This window comes from Episyrphus balteatus, chromosome 3 (genome assembly GCF_945859705.1).
Source record: "Episyrphus balteatus chromosome 3, idEpiBalt1.1, whole genome shotgun sequence".
Lineage (NCBI taxonomy): Eukaryota > Metazoa > Arthropoda > Insecta > Diptera > Syrphidae > Episyrphus > Episyrphus balteatus.
The window spans coordinates 115,912,730-115,939,947 of NC_079136.1; the positions used below are offsets into that span (position 1 = coordinate 115,912,730).

Here is a 27,218-nt window from a genome sequence, read left to right on the forward strand (position 1 = left end):
TCTAGATTCAAAAATCATGAACAAGACTGTTGTTCGTTTTTGAAGTTATTTTTTTGTTTAATCTAATTATTTTTAGTTTATATTTTGGTATAGTTTCAAGAAAGTCATTGTACACTGAAAAAAATATTTTCTTTAGTTCACGAATGTTGCCTTTAGGAATAGATAGAAGACTTTTTGACCTGCGGGCAAGAAAAACGGTTTCAACGTTACCTTTTTTGTCGAACTATAACACGTAGTTTAGAAAATATAGGGGAACATACATGCTCACATACTCACATTACCTCAAATTGCAGAAAATAAAAAAAAGCTAGAGATGGTTGTGATAAAATGAAAAACTGTTTAAATTTACTAGGTACCTATTAAAATTAATTACATAATTCATAATTTTTTACCAGAACTTATTTAAACCCCTCCCCTACCCCCCAAAGCCATTCATAAAAATGCCACTAAATAGATTTTTAATTGCTCCACCAAATGTCAACATTTATCTTCATTAGCCACATTCATATTTATACCACTCACCATTATTCACCATAATTGTGGTCGGGCCTATTTGTTTGAATGGTTTAATAGTTTATTCCATCCAATACCTACCTGCCTTTCTCTACCCAAAGTGCAAATGTACCTACTTTTAAGTTTAATGTAAACAATTTAAGTATAATTGAAAAAATCCCTATAAAAAATGAACTTTTTGTTGAAAGAAAAAGAGAAAAAAGGTGGAGAGAAAATGAAAACATTCACCGTAAATACTTTATCTTTTATAATTTCTTAACATTAACCCAAAACAGCAAAAAAAAAAAAACAAACAAACAAACGCACTCAAACAAACACACAGAGAATTCAAGTCTCGCACATTTTAGGTATATTTTTCTTCCTCTTTTTAACCGAAAAAGAAGTAATAAATATACATTTACCTTAATCCTTAGAGAAATCCCCTTCAAGGAATAAACACAATCAGAATAAAACAAAAAAATAAAAAAAAAAACAGGCAACAAAATACCTGGCTTACTTTTCAAATCCCAAGCACCAACACACGCTTCCTCTCTTTTTCACCCCCTCTCAATTCTGAACTTGGCTGTAGGAGTTTATGATGGGGTCCTTTTGTGGTAATTTTCACAATCCCACACACAAATAGAAAAAAAGGACGACAAACAAAACAAAAAAAAAAAAAGAAAACTCGACAAATAAACGAAAGACAAAAAAAAACAGAAAAGTTACTGAATAAATAATTTAAAGGTAAAACAAGAAGTGAAAATCCTTAACCATGTCCTTCGAGTTGTCGTCCACTAAACCGCACAAAAGTCGGTGAATGTTTAGTGTGTGTGTTGGTCTTGGTTGGTATTGGGGCTTTTGGCTTTGGCTTTAGAACAGCGAGAGCTAAGAGACGACAGAGAGAAATTCATTTCAATTTCAATGCTTGTTTCCGTCTAACCAACCACCCATTCAACAGCATTAAAACAGGACACACACAAACCAACCATCAGACCAAAAACTCAGCCAGCCAGGATGCAGAGAGTGAATAATTATGAATTTTGCATGATATTATTATTTTCTGCGTGAGTATAAGAATGAATCCTTGTGTTATGCTGGGCGAGAGCCAAAGTAAACAGGGCATCATCAACGACACCAGCCATAAAGAGATTATACGAAAACCAACTACTGACAGACGAACTGACGACCGACATCACTGACGCCAACCAAAGTTCGTACCACCAAAAAGGATACTTGAGTCCTGCATTTCAAATTAGTAGATATATGGTAAATGAACTATACATGGCAATGTAAATTGCGTTACGTGATGATATAAGAGAGAACATAAAATGCAAATGTCGTTACATTAGGAAAAAGGATATATCACAAAATATGGAATTTATATGTATAAATGTGTGTGTGTGTAAGGACTTTTGTCGAATGGTTGACATTTAATTATGCCCAACATTTTGGCAGGAAGTGACACCGTACTTTTGTATTTCATGTGTTACCATTTATACACCAACTCGGATGCTTTATCTTCTCCACCACCAGTCTACCATGTGTGTCCTGATTAATTCAAGATCGCAGTTGACATGAATTATTTCTAACGGACTTTTAGTGATTGACTTTGAATTTGCTTCCTCTTCTGCGAAAAAGTTTTTGGTGATTTATACAACGATTTTCATTTTCATACAATGGCGGAGTATAGGGTTCATTTGAAATTACGAAAACGTGACTCTTCATTTATTATGACTTTGATGGTGTCCACACTTACACATACATAAATACATACATTATTATCAAAACTGTTATGATATGACTTTAAAAGGGTAAAAGGTAGAGAAAGGAGTTTTTAGAAATTCATGAAAAGGATTGAATGCTGAGTTATTTCACACGAAGTACTAACTCATCGCAAAAAGTAGAAAGTTGTGATTTTGTCATTAGTTTGAAAATTACCTCTTGGAAATTTCATTAAAATTCACTTTAAAGTAATCCTGCTGCATATTTGAAATCCACCAAATGTACATTATTAGTTTTTGAAAGAAATGGCGCCCAATGTGAAATTTGTCATGTTTGTCTGTTAAAAAATATTTTCATGTAAAATTATTAATTTTTTTGATAAAATAGGTAATATGACGAACATACATAACATAAAACTGCAGCAATTAGTAAACCAACAATCTGATAAAATAGTTTTGTTGTGTTGAATGTGGCGCCCAACAAATCAAATGAGCTCGGAACTCAAAAAAATACTTCATTAAAATACATAATTTAATAAAAACTTTCTTGAAAGTCTGTTTTCTTACTTTCCGAAGCCGATATCTTTTCACCCAAAGTCTCCAAACAAGTTTTGGTTTACAGCTATGTTAATTCAAATCTCAAGAATCAGTTCACAGTATACAGGCCTATCTAATTGGTTGAAGAAATTACAAATTTGTTTTTTAAGATTTTCGAAAAAAACCAAATTGTTACCCGTTGCCTTAAAAAAATATTTTTTTTTAAATTTACTCCAAATTCACAGAGTGAGATATCAAAAGAAAGGTCTCTTTAAGGTCTCTGCATAACTGCAAACCAAAAGCTTCTTGTAATTCTGGTTCTTGAGATATTTCCAACCAAACATATTTTTTTTTACGTTTTAATTACATTCCAAGGCCGATATCTTTTGATCCAAAGTCTCAAAACAACAACAACAAATATGAGTTAACAGTCAGAAAACTTATCCATTTGGGTGAAAACTACAATTTTTTCTAGAAATTTAAAAAAAAAAATCCCCCTTGTCTAAAAAAATTATTTTTTTTTTTTAATTTTCTCCAAATTAATCGAGTGAGGTATCAAAAGAAAGGTTTCTTAAAGCTCTATTCATAACTGAAAACCTTAATTTTCTTGAAGGTCTGGTTCCTGAGATATTTCCAACCAAACATACTTTTTCTTACTTTTACTTGCATTTCAAGGCCGATATCTTTTGACCAAAGTCTGAAAACAAGTTTTGGTTTACAGATTTGAGTTTAAAGTGAACAGGCCTATGTATTTACGTAAAAAAATCAAGGTTAGCCCCTTGCCTTGAAAAAAAAAATGCCAAAACGGCTAAAATGAGGATTTTTATGTCTGATCAGGAGCCGTGTATGTTTATTTGTTACGTCATTACTTCTAAAATTTTTACCATAATTTGACAAATGAGATAACGTTCGAATCCTCTCGTTTGTCCCCTGGTTATAAGCTATAGTTAAATTGAATAGAGGAAACATCAATATATTTTTATAAATACAAAAATAAGTTCGGTCAAAAATGTATAGGTAAGGAAATAATAGAAAAATGTTTAAAAATTCAATTCGTCACAAAATGTTCTTTATTAAATTGCCTTAAATGTAAATAAGTACCTACATTCAAAAAAAAAAATCCTTTTTCCTCCCTAAATAATGTAAAAAAAAATCCATGCCTTTGATTTTATTTTATTGATTGATTTGAACAAATCAAGTTCGTTTCTAATACTCTTATCAAATAAAGAAATGTGTCGCTATATGTGTTTTAGATATTGGTATAGGTATAGTTTATTGAGAGGAATAAATTTTTTTGTCAAACATTGACAATTGAAAATCCTTTAAGGTTTTTTTTTATGACAGAAGTTTGTTCTTTTTTTTTCTCTTATTCCACTTTCTATCTACTCAAACAATCAATTTTGACATAAAACAAACTGTCATTGGCAATTTGATCTCCTGGCCCGCTAAAATATATATATCCTTTTTTTTTTTCTTTCTCTTTACCCGTAAAGGACAGCCGTTACATCTAGATATAAATTTTTTTTTTAAACTCCTCTTTTTTTTAGTGTTTTTTTTGTGATTCCTAAATAATCCTACATCCTTCCAATCCGAACCAACCATAATTCACATTGATCTATGTGCTACGTTAGCTTTATTCCAATTCCTGATTCCTATCCATGGTAGGTATGCCTTTTTTTGTACGGGAACAAAAAAAAAAAAAAAAAAAACGAAAAAAAGTGAAGAAATAAGAAGACAAAGTTTCTTTCCCGTCTATCGATGATGCAGTCATTTCTTGTGTTCGAAGGAGGTTTGATGAAGATGTTCTGGGGTCGGTGGAAAGGAAGAATTTTCCGCCTATTCCTTCGAAACAACAGAAGCAATTTCTGGAATAATTCACTGAATGGCATGGTTCACGTTCAAATAATATCCTTGTGTCAAAAAGTCATTTTCTATTCTGATTCACTCTCTCGTACACACACACACACTGACACAACCAAACACACACAAAAAAAAGCCACCACAATTGCTTTAAACTACACCAACCGAGATATACCATGAACTTTATAAAAAAAAAAATCAAAAAAAAAAAAAGAAAAGAAAAACAAGGACGAACAGGACCACCACGATAGAGGAGAATTGAAGGAAATAACAATAAATGAAGACAAACGGAATGAAATTTACGCTTCAATCGGAATCGTTCATACAAACACGTGAAGTTTACAAAAATAAAAAAAAATTAGAAAAAAAAATAGAGAGTCCTTTGGAAATCCCTGCGTTTTATTCCTCTTTTCGTGTCCTGAATATGGATTTCTAGTTTCTGCAGTGACTTTTTAAATAAATGCAACGAAGCAAGGATTGAAGAAGGAATTTTGTTCTATTTTTTTTTTTTTTTTTGTATTTCCTTTAGATCCTCCTTCAAATGCTGTTTCTCTTAACAACATGTCCTGTGCATAGTTTTAGTGCAAGAATCAATATTTTATACACGACCAAACTTCTTCCTCCTTCCCCATCGTTTAACATCGTAAAAAAAATAAAACAGAAAAAAAGGCAACAAGTTCAGTTGAATTCCATTCGTGTCCTTACACACAAAACAAAAAGTCAGTCCTTTCTAGTTATATAGTCCCATATCCTACGTGCCTGGTTAAATGTTTCATCGAATTCCAATCTACATAGACTCACATATCTACACACATATGTGAGCTGTGCGCTGAATTATTATGGATGCCATTCAGCAAGGTCTTTAGAAAAGAGCACACAAAACACACACACAGTTTGGGGGGTGGGGATATATAGGAAGATAGATATCCTGCAAATGACAGGCATAAAGATTGAAAAAGAAACAAAATGGGCACATTTCGCATTCCTCGTGGAAAATTCAAGTGGCGCGTTTTGCTATTAAGTTGTTATTTAGGCATCATTAACTTTGAATGACTCCAGGCGGCGCTGGCTTTCATTCCAACAATCAACACACACACTAACACACACACGGAGTGAAGTTAGGATACCTTAGATCCTTTTTTAGGTTTTTTTTTTTTTTGAAAAGAGGTGATCCCTACTTAGAATTCAGGTCAGGACGAAGCAGAAGAGTTCTGTTTTCTTTCTCCATTTTTGCTTTTTTGTCACTTCAGTGGAGTGAGAGGGAGGGAAAAAGAGTGAGAGAGAGAGAGAGGAATATTTTATAAATACAACGGAAATTCACACCGTTAATCACATGATAACGGCGGCGTAGGAGGTCCTTACAAAAGTAGCTCTACATCTTACCAGTACCACAGTGTGTAGGGTTTATGAAGAGTTGACTTCATCAAAGATTATATAAAAGGCACTCTCGCAATTTATCATGAACCCTCTAAAAGCCTTTCTTAAGGAAGACAAGACAGGTACCCATATCATTATCGTTCAGAGCTTCAAAGAAAGCCGAGAAGATGACTTTACGGATGGAGGGAAAATACCTATATAATGAAAATTTGATCTAAAACAACTTTTTTTGTCTTTGAAAATGCTTCATCATGTCAAAGGAATAAATTAAATTTCAAGAAAAAAACAAAAAAAAAAAATAAAGGATTTAATATTTCGCGCTCTTCTCATAACTTTGAAATTTAATTTTTCTTTATCCTTTTTAACCTACACACACACATTTTGAAATAATAATTTAATTTTTTCCCAAAATGAATTTAAAGTTAAATATAGTCCGCACATTAACCGTCTACTATTTTTGGGGGGAGAGAAGAGTGAGCGAAAAGGTGTGGTTTCGTCCTTGATATTTTTGTTGAATATAAATAAATCTCACTTTGGGGCTTTTTAAATGGAGATTTTTGAGCGAAGGACCAGCAACACAGAAATAGAAATTGAGTCGATTTGAATAGACGAGTTTGATGTATTTAAGGATTCGTGGCAATTTAATTCGATAAAGTTTTCAAGTTTGAAAGAGATGTCTTTTGTAATTGGTTTGTTTAATTAAATATGCATTAAGGAAAGGATGTCGAAGGAGAGGTTGAATTTTACTTTAGATACCTAAAAATAAAATTTTATGACATGGAATTGAAGATATTGAAATCATAATTTCATTTTAAGTAGAAGTAAATGAAAGAGGAGATTTCACTTAATTACATTCTGAGAGATCAAACTATCTTAGTTCTATTCTTAGATTGGCAATGTCACTAAAATTGTTGTATATGTCCGCCCCAGATTTAAGGAAAGCAAACGCCAGTGAATATCATTTTTAGAAAGGAATTGCAACTAAATTATATTTTAGGGAAGTAGACCTTACTTGATGGCATTTTAATACCAAACTTTACTTGAGATTTGTATAACTTCAATGTCAACTTTGCAAGAGCAACGTAAGTTTGCTAAGAGATGAAGATTTTGCAACTACTGTTTTTGACGTGATAACGTCTTATAAATCAATGAACCATGGCAGCCACCACAAAAAAGTGACGCCATTTTCTCCCGTTCCACTCTCGCACTTTCGCAGTGCGGCAAAAATTTCAATTAAAAATTAAAAATAAACTATTAGAAATACAAAAATCTTCATAGCTCATTTGAAAGATAATAACCTAAAGTTGAATACATTTGAAGGATTTTAAAAAATTCCATCTTTTAATAGGGTAAATAGGGGTAAAACGAAATTTCAAAAAATTGGCTATTTGCTAAACGTGACAATGTAAAGAGTTCATTTTTTTTTCAATCTATAGATAAATTTAATACAAGACTGACAATGGTATTGAAAAAAATTCTAAAAAAATCAAAAATAAGCTATTAATAGTTTTCTAAAACTAAAACATGAGGTAGACCTTTGACAAAGTAGTGATTATAGGTAGGGGAATTTTTTTTTGACAATTTGAAAAACGTCATTCGAAAGATAATAAAAAAAAAGTTAGGGGTCTGATACGGATTTTTTTTTAAGTCTGTGCGTTTTGAAAGATGAATTTTTGAAAAACACCTACTTATTTTGGGGTATTTTTTGGTGAGTTTTTATTTTTTTAAATTTTTCGCAGCGTTAAAAAAATCTCAAGCTTATAGAAGTCTATGAGTCTATGACTGTGCGCATACAAGTGCAAAAAATTGGTATTTTAAAATCATTTTTTACCGAATAACGGGAAAAACAAGTTTTTTTGTCCCAAGTTTTTTGGCCGTTTTTAACCGTTTTTTATTTATTTCTTTTTTTCTTCAACAGATAAATAAATGAAATTTATATTGTAAATAGATAATAGGCAGGACTATATCTGTGCAAAATTTCAATTAATTCTGTAGTCACAATTTTGAGATAACGGTAACACGTTCTACCTTTTGATCTAAAGCAAATACAAATTTGATTTAACTTTATTGAGCATCCTGATGATTTTACCTTTTATTTGGTATATCACACATAACTTTACATTCACTACAAGCTACACAATGTTAAATTAAAAAACTTGCGAAATACCTCAAAACACCTGTGGAGATCTGTTGATCCTGAACAGCCACCAGTGTGGGAAGTACAGTAATCTCAGTTTGGAATTTCGACATGGTTGGCTTTAAAAAAATTCTAACTTTTTTTCTATGCATCGCAGAAATAAGATTGAAAAGTCATATGAAAGGTGAAATTATAAGCTTTTACATGATATGAAATTTTTATAGGTTGTCAAACAAAAAAATTGATTCAATAGCGTGAGAACATAAAATTATATGTTTTTTTTTTTTGGTTTTTTTTATGAAAATTGATCGAGCTCAAAAAATTCTAGCTCTTTTTGTATATGCCTAATAGACATGATCGATATATATATATATTGAGCTGAAGCAATGAGCTTTCAGGTCGTATAAAATTTATTATAGTTTGTTATATCAAAAAAAATGAATTTTTGGGTAATGGAAATGGGTTTTTCACTTTTTTCATAAGAAATGATTGTTTTTAATCATTTATTTTAATACTTTTTGCTCATTGTAAAGATTTAAAAATGGTTTTATTATTTAGAAGAAATATTTGGCTTTTTAATAGTATAATTATTTTTGGTCAGCTTTTAAAATAAAAAAAAATTAATATAATGAGAAAAGAAAAAAGGTAATTATTTTTAGCTTTTTCTTGTAAATTATGATTGTTTGACATAAATAAACGCTTCAATTGACTCATTTTAAAATCACACAACCTGTTTTCTTACAACGTTATCACGTAAAACCATCGCCCGTAAACCGACTTTACAGACAACCTCTTTTTTTTTTACCTTCACATCGCCAGGGGGGAAAGAATTTATTTTGTAAACCCTTCAAAGATTTGTTGTTGGCCAATTTTGGCATCTTAATGTGAATAGAAAAATTACAGAACTTCGTAAACCAGAATAATGAATTTACAGAATTTCGAAATCAGAATTTTGGATTTTCAGAATTTTAAAATACAGAATAATAAAAAAGCATTATAATGAAATACAGAGTTAATGTTAATGTAGAATTATTTATTCAGATAAAGAATTTAGTTCCTAAAAAAATTTTGGAATATATAGATTTTATTTGAACTGTTTGAAATGTAGCTTTTTTCAGGGGTAATCAATATGAAATGCATGCATTTTCGATAAAACAGTTTGATGCTAAACTTTATCAAATGGCTTCGAGATAGCAAGTGCAATAGTTTCATATTTTTGAAGTTATACTTCTTATGGGAGGGTGAGTATGAAAATTTACTTTTTGACAAGAATGTCAAAGGGATTATGACGCGATCACCCTGGATAGCAGGGCTGTCGTTTCACCTTTAGAGTAGGCAGTACTTTAGTATTTAAAAATGCAGTACGCAGCAGTACGGCAAACATAAAACACACAACACGTTGCAAGTTACATGTTTCATGTGGCAAGTTGCATGTGGCAAGTTGTATGTGGCAAGTTGTATGTGGCAAGTTGCATGTGGCAAGTTGCGTGTGGTAAGTTGCATGTGGCAAGCTGCATGTGGCAAGTTGCATGTGGGAAGTTGCATGTGACAAGTTGCATGTGGTAATTTCCATGTGGCAAGTTGCCAGGGTTGCAAAAAGCTCACATTTCAGCTCAGCTCACAGCTCAGCTCAAATTTGAACTAGCTCACTTTTGAGCTAGGTACCATAGCTCAGCTCATTTGAGCTGAGCTGAAAGTGAGCTGAGCTGAAAGTGAGCGCCCCCGACTTCCAACGCCTATATCTCGGAATTTTGAAGGAAATGAAAAAAAAATTTGATGCCAAAAGGTAGCGGGGACTCTAACCTACATTTGGGTACAACTCTCATCCCTGTAGGTCCACGCGTTCTCAAACCGGGAGAACTTAAAAGTAAAAAAAAAATTGGCACGATTCTGAAAAAATAGGCATGATGTGGCGGTTTAACATGGAAGGCGATTTTTTAAAAATCTGATAATGTGCAAAGCGTAGGCCCATGACACAAGCTATCATTTGGCATCACTCCCGAAAATTGCTCTCAAGCGGTTTAGCTTCTAGGAGCCTAAAAAGATTCGGGGATTTTTCGAAAAAAAAATTTACCCCAACTTTCAAAGGCGATTTTCTCGGAATTTTGAAAAATATCGAAAAGCCGGATTATACCACTATCGGGTAGCTGAGAATATAAGCTTTCATATGGCACCACTCCCCTGTCTCTAGATCAAAGCGTTCGAACGTCTATATCGCGGAAATTTGAAGAAAATGAAAACAATTTTTTTGATGCCAAAGGTAGCGGGGACTCTAACCTACATTTATAGCGAAAACTATAACCTACATTTGGGTACAACTCCCATCCCTGAAGGTCCACGCGTTCTCCAACCGGGAGAACTTAAAAGTAAAAAAAAATTAGGCACGATTCTGATAAAATAGGCATGATGTGGCGGTTTAACATGGAAGGCGATTTTTTAAAAATCTGATAATGTGCAAAGCGTAGGCCCATGACACAAGCTATCATTGGCATCACTCCCAAAAATTGCTCTCAAGCGGTTTAGCTTCTAGGAGCCTTCAAAGATTCGGGGATTTTTCGAAAAAAAATTTTACCCCAACTTTCAAAGGCGATTTTCTCGGAATTTTGAAAAAAATCGAAAAGCCGGATTATACCACTATCGGTTAGCTGAGAATATAAGCTTTCATATGGCACCACTTCCCTGTCTCTAGTTCAAAGCGTTCCAACGCCTATATCGCGGAATTTTGAAGAAAATGAAGAAAATGTTTTTGATGCCAAAAGGTAGAGGGGACTCTAACCTACATTTGGGTACAACTCCCATCCCTGTAGGTCCACGCGTTCTCCAACCGGGAGAACTTAAAAGTAAAAAAAAATTAGGCACGATTCTGATAAAATAGGAATGATGTGGCGGTTTAACATGGAAGGCGATTTTTTAAAAATCTGACAATGTGCAAAGCGTAGGCCCATGACACAAGCTATCATTTGGCATCACTCCCAAAAATTGCTCTCAAGCGGTTTAGCTTCCAGGAGCGTTCAAAGATTCGGGGATTTTTCGAAAAAAAAATTTACCCCAACTTTCAAACGCGATTTTCTCGGAATTTTGAAAAAAGTCGAAAAACCGGATTGTACCGGAATTTTTTTATATGATAAAAAAAGAAATATTTTACTAAAAAAATAGAAATATATTTACTATTAAAAAAAACTAAGAAAAAAGATCACGAAAAATTATTATCTGTTATATTCGCACATATCGCACATTTTATGCGCAATTCATTTACTTTCGTTAACCATATATCGTACGTTCTGAACCGCACAACATGAGTAAATTTCACAGAATAAATTGAAAACTACATGGACGCAAGGAGGATGAAAGAATTAATTTATTGTTCACTTGATAAAAATGTAAAAAAACTAAGTGTGGATTAATTACTTCATAATAGAAATTAAAAATATCAAATTAAATTAATTTACATATAATGAGAAGTATAACTTCAGTCGCGTGTACATGTGTACACACACTCTTTTTTTTTCAAACGATGTAAAAATTTCCATTGTTTGGTGGTATACAATCTAATCACCAATGCACTACGAAAGCCATACTGCCAGTCAGTAAAAAGCTTACGGTCTTCAAAGATGATGTTTATTTGAGTGATAATTATTTATCAACGTTTTTATGACAGTGGAATAAAAAGTCGTATGTGCAATCTGTGGATATTTAAAAAGTGAAGAAGATTCGTCTTTTTTAGGAACATGTTGGATAAATGCTGTTATTCATCCACGGGAAGAAACCTTAGATAAGGACAGATGATATATTTTGTAACATTATGTGTTATCAAATCTATGTCACCTTTGGAGAACCCCATGGCAGTCACCTAAGGTCCCCTATTATTTTAACTTCTTATAAAAGATTATTCCTTATTGCTAAGAAGTTACACATATCTTATATATGCTGATCATCTTAAGCTATTTCAGAACTATCGTGTGTCACTGACATTTAAGCTTATAAGTCTGAACTTGACAGTAAGGTATCTTAATTCTAATAGAGTATAAGGTATAGGTACGGCATCTCAAAACTACTCTCAGCACCTAGCTCATTGTATATTCATTAAAACGTACCTCCACGCCCAAAAATGAAAAAAAAAATCACTTAAATACTCACGTTAAATCGTATCCTTAAAATTCCAAATGAAAAAAAAAAAATAAAATCCTTTTAAGATAGGATACTCACCTAAAAAGAGATAAAAAGAAAGAAACACAGATTAGCAATAAACCTTTTAAGAAAGTGTAACAAAAAATTCAATTTTTGATAAGAATCAAGGAAATCAACGACAACTGAAAGAAAAAGTTGTCGAAAAACTTCCAATTCCATCCCATCTAACAACCCCCTATCTATTGTAGTATATTTTTTATTGACAATTTAAAGAATATTACAAAAAAAAAAAAAACGAAATAAGGAAGAGGAAAACCATAAGATAGCAAAAGCCATCAGCTACCAAATTTTTGTTGATAACCAAAGTAAATATAAAATCCAATCGAATAAAAAATCAATTTCGATGTGAATAGAAGAATGTTTCGTGTGTTTTTTACCCCAACAAGAATAGAAAAAGAGCACCGAAATAAGGTATATAAAGGTGAATTCGAGACGATAAGAGAGAGTAAAAAAAAGGACACAAATAAAATCTACACACATGAGTCTGTTTACACTGCCGATTTGTTTGATTTGCCTTGACAAACTTTTGGGTCTTTTTTTTTTTTTTTTGTTCAAGTCAAGAGACCCCCTATTGCTTCTGAGGTTTATTCAATAGCAGGCGTCAAAATCACATAAAATTTTCATATCATCGACAAAAAAAAAATATAATAATAGGAGAGCTATAAAAATATGCAAATTAAATGTAATATCACGCTGTCAGAAGATTAAAATAAAATGACAGATTTAAATATGTAAATGTACCTATATTTTTTTTCCTTATTTTGTTTGACAAGGTTACACGCAAATGCTTTCATGATGAATGGAATGCGATAAGAATGTTGTTTTGTGTCAAATGAGTTAAAATATTGATGATTAGCTTTGTTGTTTATTAAGTTAACTAAGAAATGCTATTCAATCGATGTATGTTCCTTCATAACTTCCAAGCAACTTATCATAATTTATTAAATGAGGCATTGTTAGAAGCGTCTTATTTGTCGGTTGATTTTAGGATATGAAGCGATCTCTAATATGACGATCTTTCATAATCAACAAACTATGAACTAAGAATTAAACAACCTTCAGCTGGAATACAATTTTGGTAGGTCAGGGCCCTATTTCACCAACTACAAGTTACAAGCACAAATTTGTAACTTGTAGATTACAAGTACAAGTTTGTACAATGGAATTCTGTTTCACAAAGTACAAATAAGTAATTCACAAATTTGTGATTATCAAAAAAAAATTACAACTAACTTTTGAAAACCACAAGTTTGTAGAATTACCGTTTCACCAAATATATTTTTTTCTTGTAAGCAACAAGTTTATCTCACAAACTTGTAAAGCTCGTTTTATTCTTAGCGGTGACCGTTGAGTTACTTTACTCATAACGACTGAGGTTAAAATTGGTTTCAAATGAAAATTAAGTTCATATTGAATATGAAAAAAATAGGATTGCCATTTTTAAAACTTGAGCTCTTATTTGGCAACCCTATTTAAAAAGGAAAATTGTTAAATAACTAATACTTTCATATCTTAGTAGTTTGATCAAATAAGAAAAATTTTTAAATGCCAAACAAAATTGTAAATATATATTAAGATTTTTGTATTGCTGGATTATTTTTATATTTATTATTTTATAATGACATCCATGGATTTATAGAAGTAAAACAAAAGGTAAAATAATAATATTGTAAATAGTGAATAAAATTAATATAATTTTAATTTAATTTTATAATAATTTAAGGAATGATCAAAGCAGAATGAATTTTTACATACTTAAGAGGCAGGTTATAGCGATCAGGGAATTTTTTAAACAGATATTTAGTGATGTTTTCATTCGATTTGAAACACAAATGCTATTTAAAGCATTTGTTTTCCATTACAAATTCAAAAAAAATATTTATTACAAATAAAAAAAATATTGCATTAAAAAAAAACATTGATTGCAACTGAAAAAAATTGCATTAAAAAAAAATATTGCAACTGAAAAATATTTGCCTTAAAAAAATATTTATTGCAAAAAAAAAAAATTTGCATTAAAAAAAATGTAATTGCAACTGAAAAATATTTGCATTTAAAATACAAATTGTATAGCAAATTAAAATATACTATAAACAAATTTTATCGCAAATAAAAATTTTTCTAATTAGAAAAAAAATCAAGGCAAAATGTGTGTGCATTAAATATTTTTTCTTAATATTCGTCGAATTTCTTACAATTGTGGGTATCTGACCATACCTACATTAGTTATTTCAACTACCTTACTATTGAACCTTATCTAAGGCCAAAAAGTCAAAACTGTAAGGGATTCGCAAATTTTTAAAAAATATTTAATACACACATTTTGCATTAATTTTTTTTTTAATGCAGAAAATGTTTTATTTGTAATATAATTTTTTTGTAATGCAAAATATATTTGTTTGCAATAAAAATATTATTTTCAATGCAAATATTTTTCCGTTGCAATAACATTTTTTTAAAGCAAATTTTTTATTTGCAATAAATATTTTTTTTAATGCAAATATTTTTCAGTTGCAACAAAAATGTAATGCAATTTTTTTCATCATGAATTTTTTTTACTTGCAAAATGATTTTTTTTTTAATTTAAATGCATTTTTACAACCCTGAATAATAATAACATTGCTTTTCTAAAAATAATAATAATTGCCTTCGGCGTAAGGCCATTTTAAACACTTTAATCACTCTGAATACCGTTTTTACAAACTTGTATCAAAAATGACATACGTCTTGACTCTTGTAGAAAATTTTCACAAATAAATAGAAACTTGTAACTTTTTTTTTTTTGGTGAAACAGAAACCCACAAGAAACTTGAAAGCTCACAAATTTGTTACTTGTAAAATACAAGTTTTGGTGAAACAGAAAATGGATTTTTTCACAAATTTAAAATTGTAGATTACAAGTACAATTTTGTGATCACAAGAAACTGGTGAAACAAAATTAATCGATTTTTTCACAAATATTGTGAAAATTACTTGTAATTACAAATTTGTAAGTTGGTGAAATAGGGCCCAGAAATTCGCATTCAGTTATACCACATTTGTTTGAAGTATTCTGACTTCAAATGGTGTTAGGGCGAATAAAATTGAACTGAAAATCGTCTCTTTTTTGAAAATTTTAAAATATGAGAAGTTTTCAAAAAAGTGGTTGACTTTTATTAAAATAAAGTTTTATTCTTATTTGGAGAGTCAAAATTGTAGAATTATATTTAGAAATAAGTACTTCGCTAATTAATTAAAAATAAAATATAAAAATGGATTTTTAACTTATTTTTTTTTGGAAAGAGATGATTTTAATGCACTTTTATTTGATTTTGAACTAAAAACACTATTAAGTATCAAAATAAAATATATTTCCAATTCGACGAGCCATAAAACGTTAAACTCTATTGAAAAATGAGTACGTCGCTAGTGAATTAAAAAAAGCTCGAAAAGCTGGTTTTTAACAAATTTTTTTGGAAAAAGATAATTTTAATAAGTTTTAATTAGATTTCGAACTAAAACATTATTTAGCATAAAAATACAGTCAATAGCTAATTCAATGAGTTATAAATTGTAAAAATTCATTGAGAAATGAGTACGTCGCTAATGAATAAAAAAGAAAAACACTGTTTTTTTCCAATTTGTTTCATTTGAACTTCTAAGATGCCTCAAATATTATTGTCTAATATCCCCTCAAAAATTTCAGCTAGAAAAAAGTTCCCAACTAACATAACATCTTCGTTTACAGTAAAAAAAAATATAAAAAACTACAAGAACGAATTTTGGTGTCGAACGAAGAACTACATACTTGGTAATGTTCTTCTCAGATATATATTCTCATACAAAAAGCTTAAAAATTCTAAGTAGTTTGAACTATTAGTACAAGTTCCTGCAACCTATTCATCACATTTAAAAAGTTCCCTATTGCGTTCATTCCAAACCAACCTTTTCTTCTTATTTTAAAGAAAAAAAAAAAACCCACATCTATCATATTTTTATCTCAAAATTCTTCTTCATATACCTTCTTCTGAGTTGAGAAAATTTATTCTGCAAGTGAAGTGCAAGATTTACAAGGTTTTCATCTTCATGGCAGACGCATTCAGGAATCTTTTTTTTTCAAACCAAAAAAAAAAAAAAATAGAAAAAAATCCCCTGACAAAACCCTTCAAAAACTACATATTCCTCTACGTCAAAACCATCCTAGAACCACACACACCGAAACTCATTTGAAAAACTAAATTTATTCAAAACTTTATCATTTCGTTTTAATTCCCGCATTTCCATATATCAGTTTCAGGGTGAAATAGAAAATAAAATTACAAAAAAAAAAAAAAAAAACAGAAAACTACCTACCCTACATACACTGCACATTTCCATTTCAAAAACTCTAAATATCTGTCGGCAAAAGGGGATCAAAATCCATCTTCCTTTCACCCGCAACCGTAACCACACCGAGTGCAAAAAAAAAATATGGAAAAAGAAACCACTGATATGATAGTTCAAGTGCCTTAGAGCGAAGCATAATATGCAAATTGAAGAGTGAAACCAACGATGACGGCAACGCTGCAAAAAAAAATACAAATTTTTCATCGTTCAAAAGGAATACACTCACACACTCATATTCCACCTAAAAGTATAACAAAAAAGTAAAAAAAAAAAAAAACACCCACGTGGCCACATTAAAGTTTTTTTTTTTGGAGGAACTTTTGGGAGGTTTTTGAATATTTTTTTTGTTGTTGTTGCAAAATTTATTTGAATTTCTTAAACTCCACGCCATAGATAGGATTTTATATTTTTTTTTTGTCAGTCATTGCCTTTTATGCTTCTCTGGAACGGAACCAATTTGTAGGATGGTTATCATCATTTTTTATTTTTATGTTCCATTCGTGGTGGTAGAGTGGTAACTAGGTAGCCTGCAACCAACCTGTCTGTATGTTACATTGTCGCGAAAATGGAAGGAACAAAAATGTCCTTTCCTTTAAGATTCTCTTTTATTTTTTTTTTTATATGCAATGATGATGATGATGATGACTGTCATGGTGGCAATACTATCTGTGGCAGGTTGTTTAAAAATGGGGTTCACTGATCCTTTCCACCCTTTCAATTAGTCGTCCTTGTGAAAAAGTGAAAAATTGTCCCATTCTTTTCCTTGGCGTGTTGGTTCATAGGCATATTTTTTTTTTTTTTTTAAACATGTGTGGGTATTTAAAATCCCACAGGAATTTCTATGCTTGCAATGGCTTATTCGAATTAAGTCGTGTGTATATTCGCGTTGTTGGCTTTTAAGCTGAATAGAGTATGAAAAATTCATGCAATTTATACCAGCAAACATAGAAAACCAAGCGAATTAATCCCTGAAAAAGTGAGGTTAGATGTTATTTGCTCCCTTAACGAGGGTTAAAATTAGTTGGTATGGTCTAAAGGGGAAGACTGTAAAAAACAAAAAAAAAAAAAACAGAAACAAAAAAAAAATCCATTTAAGCCAAAGTCAAATAAACAACCACACATTTAGAGAGCCCTCTCTTCTTTTCGGTCTCTCAATCTCTCTCTATGGAATGGTTAACTTATTTTACTGCAATAAAAGCGTCTAATTCACGCTTTCACGGGAATAAGATAGGGAACCAGGCGGTGGCGGTGTAGAGAGAAGTGGAGAGTTTTGTTTTTCTTTGTGCGGTTTGTTGTATAGTTTTAAGAGCTTTAGGTTGAATGCACAAAAATATCATTGGGGTTAAGGACTCTCTGTTATCAAATAACCAGTGTTGTGGTTTAGTTTAGGTTTTTTTTTATTTCGTTTTTTTTTTTAGTTTGACCTAAGTTTTTAGTCCTAGATAAAAATTTGTACATCAATGGACTTTTGGGTTTTAATACAAAAAAAAAAAAAAATCAAAGAAATAAATAGAATTATATCATCCTGTTTTCACTCAGTTTTGTTAAGCTTTAAAGAGGTTCGCAAAAGAGGATTGGCGATGAATTCAGCCAATTATATTTTAAACCTTAGTGGTTTAAAAAGTCTCCATGTAAACTGTTGACCCAAATTTATTATGTAAGAGCTGATTTTTAGTTTTATTAATTAATTTGTAATACTTTGTGAAAATTGTTTCCCAGTAATAGTTTACCTTCAAGTAAATAAAATAAATTTGTTGAATTTGTTCGAGTAAATTTTGACTCCAATTTGCCTCGGAAACAGTTTCAAAGCATTTTTATGAAATTTTGCACTTAAAACACTATTAAGCATCAAAATTTAGTTTGTTTCTGATTCGCGGAATCATAAATTGTAATTTTCTGTTGAGAAATAAATACGTCGCTAAAGAATTAAAAATACTTTTTAAATTGATTTTTAACTAAAGTTTTTTTTAAATAGATGATTTTATTGCATTTTAATAAGATTTGGAACCAAAAAATACTATTAAGGATAAAAGCGTCAATAATTTTCATTTTCTATGCAGAAATAGGTACGACGACGCTAACGATAAAAAAAAATAAAATATTACATAAAATATTGTGAAAAAAGTTTATTTTTATGCATTTTAATGACATTTTGAACTAAAAACACTATTAAACATTTAAATATAGTTTGTTGTCACTTTGGGGAGACATAAATTGTCAAATTCTATTGACAAATAAGTATGACACTAATGATTTAAAATAATCATTTTTATCAAAAAAAAAAAAAAACAAAACAAAACCGACTTCTATGGATCGAAACTTGGAATTATGGTTTTCTTCTGGATTCTATAGTCAAAACTGATCAAAAATGGCACCACATTGTAGACACTAGCTTTCGAATACAAAAAGAATTATCAAAATTAGTTCACCCAGTCCAAAGTTTAGAGGTAACTAACAATCATAAAAAAAAAATACAGACGGATTATAAAAATTGATAACCCTCTCCTTTTTGAAAGTCGGTTGAAAAAATTTACTTAAGTCCAATAATTTGGAAAGATACAATTTTAATAAATTTCAATGAGATTTGGAAGTTGAAACTAAACATTATGACCCTTTAACAACCACATAATGTTGCTGTGTACTTTTTGAACAATAAAAATAATTTTTTGAACTTTCATCATTATTTGTTCACTTGTTTTTCAGTAAAAAAAAATTCCATTACAAAGCTCGCAACTAAGAACACTTAATCCAAGGTATGTTTGTTCTTTTTTGGAATCAGTTCTTGGCTCAAAAGACAGTTCCTAAAATTGTTGAGCTTTTCGAATTTGTTTAGTAGGAATTAAATTTAAAAAAAATAGAGTCCATTTTAACAAGAACAAGTAAACAGAAGTCCATTAGACCCTGAGCTCACACGTGTAAGCGATATTGAAATTCTTCTAAGCTCCCAATTTTTCAATTTTGTTTTTCCAATCCAATACATGACCTAAAAAAGAAATAACCGATTAAAAACAAAACATAAAAACAAAAACCCCATCCACAAGTGATGTGTGGCGACACAAATAAAAACTTCCCTTAAATAAGACTTTTATTTTTTTATTGCTATCAATTTCATTTATTTTTTTGTTTGTAATTTTTTTTTTTCTTACAATCATTTGGCTTAATTTTCCCATTCACATTATATGTTGGTGGTTGTGCTACTGGCTGCTCCCCTTTGTTGTAGTAGGGAACAATAAATAAAATCATTTCAACAGCAAAATAAAAAAAAAAATACGAATAGAAAATATTTTCAACTCATAAATTGTCTTTTATATTCAATAATTCAATCGATTTTTTTTATAATTTTTGCTTTTTTCTGCTAGAAGGTGGCAGTTTTTTTCATATAATCAACAAAGGGAGAGTGTAAATGTGTTTTACTACTTTTGTGATAAAAGAGATAAAAAAGACATGGTAGGTTCACATACATAAGCTTCTGTTGGAAATGAAAATCAGAAAGGATATAAATACGAAAAAAAAAAAAAAAATTGAAAGGAAAATTAAGTTGAAATTGTAAATTGTTTTCTGTTCGAATAATTGTAAAAAGTTCAAATTTTGTTTAAAACTTAAATTTTCCACCTACAACCTTCTTCATGCAACATTCTATGTTTTACATTTTCAAGTAGATATTTCCTTTCTTAGTACTTCTATAATGTTTAATCTTTTCAACTCTCTACCATCTAAATTCTACTTAGACATTCTTTATTAATTCTATGTTTTACCATTATTCTTTCTATGTTTTATATTCTTTGATTTACTTTCTACCTTTTCCTTTCTACTTCCACCTTATATATCTTGCATTTAACATTCTATGTTCTACATTTTACATTCAGCAGTAGTTTTTAAACCTTCTGTACCAATGCTTCTACTTTTTTCCTTCCACTTTCTATGTTCTACGTTATACCTGTTTGTCTAACAGGCTCTTAAGCTAATAGAAATCCATTTCACCTTAATATTTATGTTATTCAACACAGCCCATTAATCAATTATCGTTAATTCGACATGAAATTCTTGGTTCTTCGAACTCATTAGTAAAATAACATCGATTTCTCGTGAAACCATCAATAAAAATAAATCTGACATAATGGTAATCCCCATATGAATCCCATGAAAAGCCTTCGTCCATTTTCATTAAACTCTTGAGAGATAAACATTGACCCGAAATAATAATAAAAGAAAAAAAACAAAATCTGTTTTATGACGAAAAAAATAAAGCTTGAAATCCTGCCAAAGATTGCATATTTTTTTTTTTTTTTGATTTTGGGAGAACTTCTTCATCAGACATTTTGGGGGTGGTGTGGATTTAATACCTTTAATAATATTAGCCAAAAGCATATTACAATCAGCTGCCATATCTTATATGAATCGTGTCAACAAACAAGAAAAGCAAACACAACGTTTTTTTTTTCATACCCCAGTCAATGTGTCTAATTCTAGGGTCTCCTTCCCGAAGGCATAAGACCCATCATTGCATATCTTTGACTTTTACACAAAAAATAATACTCTTGAATCGATTGCCAAAAATGATTATCGAGGAGGTGTTGTTTTAGAAAATATAGGTTTGCCGCAATGCGGCTTAAAATATGTGTCTGAAGGGGATATCCAGATATAGATAACCGTTGTCGTACATCATATGTGCGAATAAAGTTTTTTTTATCTTAAAGGATATATGGATAGAAGAAATCGTCATTTTTTGGCAAAGAGTATAAAGTCAAGTTAAGGTACCCAGCCAGATGATACCAAAGTTCAATGAATCGTTGACTATAAAACTGATAAAAAGGCAAGTTCAATGGTGTCACATGATATATTCGTGTTCGAGTATGTTGTCATTATTGTTATTTCTTTTGGCGGAGTTTTTTTTCTTTTTTCTTGGAAGAAATATTCCTTAATCCTTGAATTAGCCAATATGATACTTTATATGAGTTATTTATCGGATTGACATTTTTCATACGTTTTATTTTTGTGTATTGACATAATTCTGTCAAATAAGAAAAATAAATAAAATCAAATTGCACTAATGAAACTTGTGCCAAAAATAAATAATCATAACCAGAACATCGGTGTTACGAAAAACTAAGAGAAAAAATCATTTATCTTCTTAAAAATGGCACAACCGAAAAAAAAATTAAAACACATTAAGTTCACATTTTTAAGTTTTTTAATTCAGTGCATTCGTACCCATTTCTACATAAATAAAATTTGACAATTTATGACTCACCGAATTGGATAATAAAAACTATATTTTGATGCCGAATAGTATTTTTATTTCCAAATTTAATTAAAATGCATTGAAATCATATCTTTCAGAAAAATTAGTAAAAAAAAAATAGATTTTTAATGTTGTTTATTTCATCAGCGACGTACTTATTTGTGAATACTATTTGACAGTTTATGACTCTCTAAATTGAAAAAAATCTATATTTTGATGTCTAATAGTGTTTTCAATTCCAAAACTTATGAGAAAGCATAAAATTCTTCTCTTTCCAAAACATTCGTTAAAAATCAAATTTAAAGCATTTTTTAATTCGTTAGCGACGTTCTTATTTTCCAATGAAGTTTTACAATTCATACCCCACCGAATTGGAAATAAAATATATTTGGATGTTTAATAGTGTTTTTAGTTTTAAATCTGAGTTTTAAATCATCGTATATAATTGTCATATGTCTAAAACTTTTTTTAAAGCGCATTTTCTATAGATCCGGGAAGTTTTTTTTGGAAGGTTTCAAAAAAGTTTCATCCATCTGCCGAAAATACCTTTTCGTTCTGATCTAAAAATCCGCTAATGTCACTTTTTTTTTAATTTCTATTGCCAAGATGGTATCAGAACCATTCTTTATAATAGATATGAATGAGAAATCTGATTTGGGCATATATTTATGCATGGAACAATAACATTCAAAAATTTAAAATTTTCATACGTTTTTAAACTTTATCTCTCGTAATTCACATTCATTTTATTTTTCATATTATAACTTGAATTGGAGGTAAAAGTATTTTGAGAAATCAGGGTTTCTCCACCTTGGATTCTTAACAACTTTTTTTCAAAGTTCTACTTGTAACTTTGGGCAGAATCTGTTCCAGGATATATGAAATAAATAAAATTCAATTTGATTATCCCACTTCTGAAATTCCGTAATTTTCCTTAAAACTTGAAGGATTTTCGTTATAATCATTTTCTTATCAGAATCACAACATTCATTTGTATACTAAACATAACAAATAAGAGTATTTCCTCCTCTAGCCGTTCCTACTAAATTAATAGTCCTTCATCAGAAATTTCTTTGAAAATAGAGCAATCACACTTAAACCTTACAACACTCAGTTTTTATCACATTTAAGATAATATCTACGAAAAACTAAAACAAAAGAATGAGTAAGAACAACTTGAATTATTGAAAATAAAAAAAAATGTCTCCTTTGTTTCATTAGAATTCCTGATTAAACACAATTCAAATTTCTATAAAACTTAACGAACACATATTGTGAAATTCTAAGTTCTTTTTTTTTATATAGCACTTGAATATAAATTGAAAACTCCTGGAGCCATATTGTAAACTAAAAAGCCAAATTGGTGCATCCTATGTTATACTCTTTCTCTCTACTTGAATACTACATATGGAGTCGTGTCTAGTCGTTATCCTTTTTTTTCTTTTTCACTCCCCGAACGAGGTGAATAAAAAAAAAAAAAAAATATTCTGTAAGGATATTTGAATTGAATCATCGTGTTTTTTCATTCCAGAAATATAAAACGGAGTTTTTCAACACCGTTTTTTATTTCTTCTTCCTCATAGAAAAAAATTTTTTTCTTCCTTTTAACGATTTGACGAACACAAAAGAAACCAAAATGTACAAGATGAGGAATAAAAGATGCAATCTTTTCAAAAACAGAAAAATGTCCTAGATAACCTTCATTCAAAAAAAAAAAAAAACCATAACTAAAACCCAACCCGTGCAAAGTGCACCAAACAAAAAGCCCAGAAGACTAAATTTTGCAAGTAAGTTAAAGAAAAAAAAAAAAAAAGTTATTTAGATTTCCGAAATGGATGGAAGGAGCAAAATTACATATATACATACATCAGGAGGAACACAGAACTGTTCACTTTATAAATCCAGTTAAAAGTCCTTGTAGCCCAGGAGAATTAAACATTTCAAATTAAAAAAATTAGATCGTTCAATTTTTTTTCATAGGACGGTAGAGGGGGTCACTGAGAGCTTAAAACCAGTTTTTCGGGAAAATCGACCTTGTGCTTAAACTGCCATCTTGGATTAAAGGTAAAACACGTTTTAGTGAATAACTCGGCCATTTTTGATTTTTGACAAAAATTATATATATAAAACTTGTAGAAAATTTTATTTTCTATAACTTTTGTCTTACTAAATTTTTCTATATGACCCATATTTTTCGAGTTAATTTGAAAAAACTATACCCCTACTCAGCTTAAACTTTATTCCCGCTTTGATTATAGATTTTAAGATCAACGCAATATGGGAGTGTTTTTATATGTTTTTGGGGATGATAAATCTAGCTGCAATATTAGTTTTTGCAAATTCATGAAATTTTATAAACAAAAGGAACTATCTCAAAATCGGTAAGTGTCGTTTTAAACAAAATTAGTAAATATTATAATTGATGTCTAGCAAGACAAGCAAGTCTTTGAATTTTTCAAATCGGTTCATTAATGCCTGAGATATGACCAATTGTTTATAACTCACTCTCTCTTTTAAGCTTTTATTATAAACAATTGGTCATATCTCAGGCATTAATGAACCGATTTGAAAAATTCAAAGACTTGCTTGTCTTGCTAGACATCAATTATAATATTTACTAATTTTGTTTAAAACGACACTTACCGATTTTGAGATAGTTCCTTTTGTTTATAAAATTTCATGAATTTGCAAAAACTAATATTGCAGCTAGATTTATCATCCCCAAAAACATATAAAAACACTCCCATATTGCGTTGATCTTAAAATCTATAATCAAAGCGGGAATAAAGTTTAAGCTGAGTAGGGGTATAGTTTTTTCAAATTAACTCGAAAAATATGGGTCATATAGAAAAATTTAGTAAGACAAAAGTTATAGAAAATAAAATTTTCTAAAAGTTTTATATATATAATTTTTGTCAAAAATCAAAAATGGCCGAGTTATTCACTGAAACGTGTTTTACCTTTAATCCAAGATGGCGGCTTAAGCACAAGTTCGATTTTCCCGAAAAACTGGTTTTAAGCTCTCAGTGACCCCCTCTACCGTCCTATGAAAAAAAATTGCACGATCTAATTATTTCCATTTCAGCTTAATTTTTTGTACATCCCGACTGGGCTATTGTTGTGCATCAGTACCTTCCACACACACATATAAATATAGACACAACAACTTGCTTTTGCTGAGATAAACAGAAGAAAACAGAAGAAAGGCGGAGGATATCCTAGTTCTTGTTTTATGACCTCTACGGGCCAGAAATCTGCTTCTTCCTACTTTTTCTTTTTCTTCTTGAGCATCTTTTGTTGCTCCTGCTCTGCTGCAACTGCAACTGCAGATTATGTTGTAACTTAAGTGCATTTTAATGTTTTTTGTGTGTTAGTGCTTATATCCTTTATATATATTATATTGGCTCTGTATCATTGTGTGACTGTGAATTGTTTCTTTTCAAAAAAAAAAAAAATACGATACCGCATTTAAGAAAAAGAATAAAGGACAAGATAGTCCACTTCAGATTAAAAGTGCTTGTATCCTGCTAAACTGTTGGCGGGTGACTGGTGGTGATGGCGTGGTAAGGCAGTGCGGTGCGGTGGTATAGTGGCATTAGTGGGTGTATCCTTTTTCTTTGGCTTTTTCACCGTGTCTTGAATTTTTTTTTTTATTTTTATTATTCTTTCTTTTTTTTTGAGGAAGTGGAAGTGTGCACACTTAAGCGATTGTTTTTTAGCTTTCATGCATCTTGTATTTTTTTTTTTTTCATTCTCGCCTTCTCCATCAAGCCTTTTTTTTAAATGTGGCAGTGGCAGTGTCAGTTTCAAGCCTAAGAAAAAAGGTGCCACAAAAGGGGTGGTGAAATGAGAAAGAGAGAGGGAAAGTTGTTTTTATTATTTTTATTTGGCGCCTTCATGAAACTAGAGATGACATTGTATTAAGAGCTTAGAGCATGTACAACTTACCCCCTTCCCTCTCAACGCCCGACCGCTTTCCACAAATCCCTCCGAACGTTCCTCATTCTATCAATTTGAAAAAAACAAAATATATACAAAAAAGCAGATAGCTATACCTTTAGACTTCATATACTTATCTGAGCGCTTCTGTTGCAAGTTGTCATGGCTATGTTGCAATTGAAAGGAGGGTGTAAATTATGTGGGGGACCTCTCCAATGAGTGAGAGAGAAAGAACGATAGCTTTCTGCTTATAGCCCAGAAGCGTTTTCAATTCGAAATGAAACAAGTCGACATAGATAATTATTTCCATAGAAGTTGGAAGGTGGGGGTTTTACACTATGGTGATGGGTTAAGCTGGATTTGGGTTAATGTATTCAAGTGCGAAGGGAATGTTGTTTTTTTGTTCTCTCTTCTTCTATATTTTTTTGTCATTTTTTTTAGATTTTTTTTTTTTTTTTGCTAAGCAGAAACGAACGAAGTGAGATCTAACAGTTTTGTTTGGACAGTGAAAAGTAATGAAGTAAATAAAGAGATAGATGATGAGGGTGATATATAAAGAGGATAACCCAGAGGCAGAGTGTTAAGAACTGGAAAGCTTTAAGGGATTTTTTTTTTCATATTAAAGCAATGAAAAATGTCAGGAAAAATTGTATGACTTTTGGTTTAAGCTTAAGTTAAGGTTAAACTTGCATTTTTTTTTTTATGAAGGACTAAAGAGGACATTAATAAGAGCCTGCACTTAAGGCGAATTTTGATTTTAAAACATAACCAAGGAGTCTTTTATAAAATTGCTTTAGTTTTTTACCTTTATTGCAATGCAGTTTGTTGCTAACTTTTTAGCAGTCCAGGTCATCTTAAATACTTAAGGGCTTAACAGGATTCCAATTGCTTCGTAAGCAATTGGAAAAAGTGAAACTCCACAGGTTATTACATCTATAAGGCTTCTTTAATACTTATATCACTTCGCTAAGGATTCGTTTAGTGAGCATAAACAAGTAGTGAGTTGGGAAACACTTTCGCAAGAGCTTAATAGAAGATGTTTTTATTGTTTCCAGAAGTCCTATCGAACTTCGGTAAGAATTCAGTAAGTCAGCTTAAAGAAGTTCAGTGTAGAAAAGACTTTGGAAGCATTTAGACCTTGCGAGTAGCTTAATAGAATAAGCAGCTTAAAAGCAGTTCAAGAAGTTTTATCGAAATTCACTAAGAACTCGGTAAGTGAGTTCAAAGAGGCAGCAGCTTTCTAGCAGCTAATAGAAGAAATTGAGTAGAGATTGTTGTTTATTTGCTTATAATTGATTCAAGTAGTTTTATTGAACTTCGTTAAGAATTCGGTATGCAAGCTTTAGGAAGTACAATAAAG

At 30.6% G+C, this 27,218-nt stretch overlaps 1 long non-coding RNA gene across 1 annotated transcript in view; it reads right to left on the reverse strand.

Moving 5' to 3' along the window:
* LOC129915597 (uncharacterized) overlaps positions 1-27,218 on the reverse strand; it is a 132,619-nt gene that overhangs the window by 89,466 nt on the left and 15,935 nt on the right. Inside the window, exon 2 of the long non-coding RNA XR_008772331.1 lies at positions 12,262-12,330. This is a non-coding gene — a long non-coding RNA (uncharacterized LOC129915597). The remainder of the gene's footprint in view (positions 1-12,261; positions 12,331-27,218) is intronic.